This window comes from Humulus lupulus, chromosome 6, assembly GCF_963169125.1.
Source record: "Humulus lupulus chromosome 6, drHumLupu1.1, whole genome shotgun sequence".
NCBI classification, from domain to species: domain Eukaryota; kingdom Viridiplantae; phylum Streptophyta; class Magnoliopsida; order Rosales; family Cannabaceae; genus Humulus; species Humulus lupulus.
In genome coordinates, this window is record NC_084798.1 from 21,771,625 (window position 1) to 21,777,424 (window position 5,800).

General features: G+C 32.4%; 1 non-coding gene across 1 annotated transcript; it reads right to left on the reverse strand.

Annotated features, from left to right (window-relative positions):
- Positions 1–300: 300 nt before the first annotated feature.
- On the reverse strand, positions 301–407 carry LOC133787287 (small nucleolar RNA R71). The gene has a single exon (XR_009872317.1). It is a non-coding gene; the product is annotated as a small nucleolar RNA R71 (small nucleolar RNA).
- Between the last annotated feature and the right edge of the window lie 5,393 nt (positions 408–5,800).

The window sequence follows — 5,800 nt, forward strand, 5'->3', positions numbered from 1 at the left end:
TTACCTACTACTTCTGCTACTCATTTTGAGCTTAAACCATCAATCATTCAATTGTTGCCTTCTTTTTATGGGTTAGATAGAGAGGATCCTTACATGCATGTCAAAGATTTCTTAGAAATTTGCTCAACATTTAAATTTCAAAATTTTTCTGATGAGTCGGTCAAACTAAGATTATTCCCTTTTTCATTAAAAGACAAATCAAAAGCTTGGTTAAATTCCCTTCCCACAGGGTCTATAACTACCTGGGATCAACTTTATAATAAATTCTTACTGAAATTTTTTCCTATGTCTAAAACTGATAGTCTAAGGAGAGAAATCTCCGAGTTTTTTCAAAAAGATAATGAAGAGTTTTATGAATGTTGGGAAAGATTTAAAGATTTATTATTAAAATGTCCTCATCATGGTTTTGAAAAATGGAGACTTGTAAAATATTTTTATGATAGTTTGACTCCCTCTAATCGTCAAATGATTCAATCTATGCATACTGGAAAATTTTTAAAATTTCAAGGACAAGAGGCGTGGGACGCCCTTGAAGATTTATCTATCAATTCACAACAATGGAATTATTTTGATCCTAGGTCTAGGTCAACTAATTCACCAAAAAGAGGAGGAAGGTATGAAGTAAAAGAAGAATTAGACTTAAGAACATCCTTAGACAAATTAGCGAGAAAAGTAGAAGCTTTAGCCAAAAGCCAAACTATAAACTCTCCAATTCAACCTAGAAAAGATGTTTGTTCTATATGTTCTAGTCCTTGCCATAATGCCCAATCATGCCCTTCCTACCAAGAAGCCTTTTCTAAGGAGGCCAATGCTCTTCATTCTTATGGGAAACCAAATGATAGCCCATTTTCGTCCACCTACAATCCAAATTGGAGAAACCATCCAAACTTTTCATGGAGACAAAACCAACCCCAAATGAATCAAGGGCACCAATACAACACACAAAACCAAGCTCATGCCCCACAAAATCAACCATATCCGCAACAAAGAAAACCTTCCTTAGAAGATACTTTACAACAATTTATGCAATCCACCCAACAAATCCTACAAAATCAATCTCAATCAATTACCAAACTCGAGACACAAGTAGGACAACTCGCCACTGCTTTAGCTGATAGAGAAAAAGGAACATTCCCTAGTCAACCTATCCCTAATCCAAAAGGTCAATATGAGATAGGAAAGTCTAGTCATAATGGAGAAGTCAAATCAATTTCAACTCTTAGGTCTGGAAAGAAAATTGTCAAACCCGATTACATACCCGAGGTTGAAAACGAAAAAGAAAAAGAAAAAGAAAAGAGTCAGCCTTCTAGTTCTAATCTCAATGACTCATCAAACAAAGAAACTCCAATCCATCCTTTTATTCCAAAAGCCCCATTCCCACAAAGATTACTTCCAATTAAAAAAGGCGGCCAATATAATGACATCTTAGAAGTTTTTAAACAAGTTAGTATCAATATCCCTTTCTTAGATGCCATTAAACAAATTCCTGCCTACTCTAAATTTTTAAAGGATCTTTGTACTATTAAAAGAAACACTAATGTTCCTAAAAAGGCGTTTTTAACTGAACAAGCTAGTTCCATTATTCAATATAAGAGTCTTGTTAAATATAAAGATCCTGGGTGTCCCACAATTTCATGCATTATTGGTGATCATTTTATTAACAAAGCTTTACTTGATTTGGGTGCTAGTGTAAATTTATTGCCTTATTCTGTTTATAAGCAACTTGGTCTTGGTGAGCTAAAACCTACCTCTATAACTCTTCAATTAGCCGATCGTTCTGTGAAAATTCCTAGAGGCATTATAGAGGATGTTTTGATAAAAGTTGATAAATTTTATTTTCCTGTTGACTTCATTGTTCTTGATACTCAACCTGTGGAAAATATGCATGCTCAAATTCCTATCATTTTAGGTAGACCATTCTTAGCTACATCTAATGCAATCATAAATTGTCGTAATGGTGTTTTGAAATTATCTTTTGGAAATATGACTGTTGAATTGAATGTTTTTAATGTGGTTAAATCTGTTGAGTGTGAAGAAGTGCATGAAGTTAACATGATAGATAGTATTTGTGAAAATGATGGAAATGACTTATTTGATTTTTGTGAAAAATACTTTGGTATGAACTTGCATGTTGATGACTCTAATGATGATGTGAATTCTTTGGTAGAGCCTATACCCTTAAATGAAACCAAAGTTGAACCTTTTTCACCCTTAGGTCATGTTCAATCAATTTCTGAGTCTCCAAAGTTAGACCTTAAACCTTTGCCAGAAAATTTAAAATATGCTTTTCTAGGAGAGTCTGAAACCTTACCTGTTATCATAGCATCCGCTCTAGATAAAGAACAAGAAGGTAAATTGTTAGATGTCCTTAGAAAACATAAAGAAGCCATAGGTTGGACCATTGGAGACATTAAAGGAATTAGCCCATCCATATGTATGCATAGAATCCATCTAGAAGAGAATGCTAAAACCTCTCGGGAATGTCAAAGAAGGCTAAATCCAAATATGAAAGAAGTAGTTAGAGAAGAGGTCATAAAATTGTTAGACGTAGGTATCATTTACCCTATTTCTGATAGTCAATGGGTTAGTCCAGTTCAAGTTGTGCCTAAGAAGTCTGGGATCACAGTTGTTGAAAATGAGAAAAATGAATTAATCCCTACTAGAGTACAAACGGGGTGGAGAGTGTGCATAGATTATAGAAAGTTGAATAATGTTACTAGAAAAGATCATTTTCCATTACCTTTTATTGATCAAATGCTTGAACGATTAGCTGGCCATGCATATTATTGTTTTCTTGATGGGTATTCGGGATATAACCAAATCCCCATTGCCCCAGAAGATCAAGAAAAGACTACATTTACATGCCCTTTTGGGACTTTTGCCTATCGTCGCATGCCTTTTGGATTATGTAATGCACCCGCGACTTTTCAAAGATGTATGATTTCGATTTTTTCTGACATGGTTGAAAGATTTCTTGAAGTATTTATGGATGATTTTTCTGTGTTCGGTTCCTCTTTTGATGAATGTTTGCACCATCTTTCACTTGTTTTAATTCGTTGCAAAGAGAAAAACCTTGTGCTTAACTGGGAAAAATGTCATTTTATGGTTAAAAAAGGAATTGTTTTAGGTCATGTAATCTCATCTGATGGAATAGAAGTTGATAAAGCTAAAGTTGATCTTATTTCAAAACTTCCCCCACCTAAAACTGTGAAAGAAATTAGATCATTCTTAGGCCATGCCGGTTTTTATAGAAGATTTATAAAAGACTTTAGCAAAATTTCTCGGCCTTTATGCCATTTACTTGGAAAAGAAAATGTTTTCGTCTTTGATAATAATTGCCATGTTGCCTTTGAAAAATTAAAACATTTGTTGACTACTGCACCCATTATTCGACCTCCTGATTGGAAAATACCTTTTGAAATAATATGTGATGCTTCTGATTATGCTATAGGTGCTGTCTTAGGACAAAGACTTGAAAAAATACCTCATGTAATTTACTATGCTAGCAAAACTTTAAATGATGCTCAATTAAATTATTCCACAACCGAAAAAGAATTGCTTGCTGTTGTTTTTGCATTGGAGAAATTTAGATCTTATTTGTTAGGATCTAAAATTATTGTCTATTCTGATCATGCTGCATTAAAATATCTCTTATCGAAAAAAGATGCTAAGTCTCGTTTGATCCGTTGGATCCTGCTTTTACAAGAATTCGACTTAAAAATACGTGATAAAAAAGGATCTGAAAATGTTGTTGCTGATCATTTATCTAGACTAGTTGTTGAAACTATACATGATTCCACTCCTATCACTGAAACTTTTCCTGATGAACAATTGATGTATATTTCTTCATTACCTTGGTATGCTGATATTGTTAATTATTTGGTCACTAAAGAAATACCATCTCATTGGTCTAAGCATGATAAATCTAAATTTTATTCTGAGGTGAAAAATTTTATTTGGGATGATCCTTACTTGTTTAAATATTGCCCTGATCAAATAATTAGAAGATGCATTCCAAATTGTGACCAATCTAAAATCATATCTTTTTGTCATGATCATGCATGTGGAGGACATTTTAGTGGTAAGAAAACAGCTGCTAAAGTTTTACAATGTGGTTTTTATTGGCCTACTATCTTTCATGATACATACGTTTATTGTAAAGCTTGTGAACGTTGCCAAAAGTTAGGAAGTTTAACTAAAAGAAACATGATGCCGTTAAATCCTATTCTTATTATTGACATATTTGATGTTTGGGGCATTGATTTTATGGGACCATTTCCTAACTCTTTTGGTAATCTTTATATTCTTGTTGGAGTTGATTATGTGTCTAAATGGGTTGAAGCTATTGCATGCCACACTAATGACCACAAAGTTGTGCTTCGGTTTTTGAAAGAAAATATATTTTCCTGTTTTGGTTCACCACGTGCTATAGTTAGTGATAACGGTACACATTTTTGTAATAGGCCATTTGAACATTTGATGAAACAATATGGCATTACACATAAAGTCTCAACACCATATCACCCACAAACTAGTGGTCAAGTTGAAGTATCTAATAGGGAAGTTAAGCACATTTTAGAAAAAACTGTGAATCCAACTAGGAAAGATTGGTCCTTAAGACTCACTGATGCATTATGGGCGTATCGTACCGCGTACAAAACACCCATTGGCATGTCACCCTACAGACTTGTGTATGGAAAGGCGTGCCACTTACCTGTTGAGTTAGAACATAGAGCCTTTTGGGCAATTAAGCAGTTAAACTTTTCTTTAGACAAGGCAGGTGAGAAACGAAAACTTCAACTAAATGAACTAGACGAAATTAGGAATGATGCATATGACTATTCAAAAAAGTATAAGGATCGCATGAAATTTTACCATGATAAAAATATTTTGAGAAAAGATTTTTATCCAGGTCAGAAAGTCCTTTTATACAACTCTCGTTTGCATTTATTCCCGGGAAAGTTACGCTCTAGGTGGTCCGGTCCTTACATTGTTCGTATTGTTTTTCCACATGGAGCTATTGAAATTGAAAATCCTAAAAATGGTGATATATTTAAAGTTAATGGACAAAAATTAAAACCATTTTTAGAATTAAAAACTGATGAAGTGGATGAGATACTCCTTGAGGACCCTGTTTACCATGCTCTTTGATTCCTGTGTGATCTTGATAACTTGTGTTTTATTTGTATTGTTGTTTTATGTGTGATTTAATTTTTGTTAGTTGTATCTTGTTCTCTCTTCGCAATGCACAATATCGAGGTACGACCATTCTAAACCTTACACTCTTGTCAATTTTAATTTATATTTATATTTTGACACATTGAGGACAATGCTTAAATTAAGTTTGGGGGTATCGAGTTTTATTGTGTATGTTTGTGTTTTATTTATGTTATTTATGTTTTATTGTGTATGTTTGTGTTTTATTTATGTTATTTATGTTTGTTTGAAAAAAAAAATTATTTATTTATATGTTGTTGTTTTGTTAATTTTTTTTTGTTCATTTTCATAAAAAAAAAAAAAAAATTTGGTGATATTTTTCATTTTCAATGATAAAAATTCTGATTGAGTTTGAAATTAATTCTCTTAAAAATATGAATAATTTTTAAGCTTTGTTTTTAATTATAAGGTCAATTTTGCTTGTAACAAAAATTACATTTTTCATAAACACTCTTATTTCCTATAAGTTTAAGTGAAAAATAATTTTAATGAAAACCTATTTTCTAAAAGCAAAATTGACAATTTAATTAATTACATAAGCTTAACTTTTATTCATAATAATTTATGAGATTTATTTTCATTG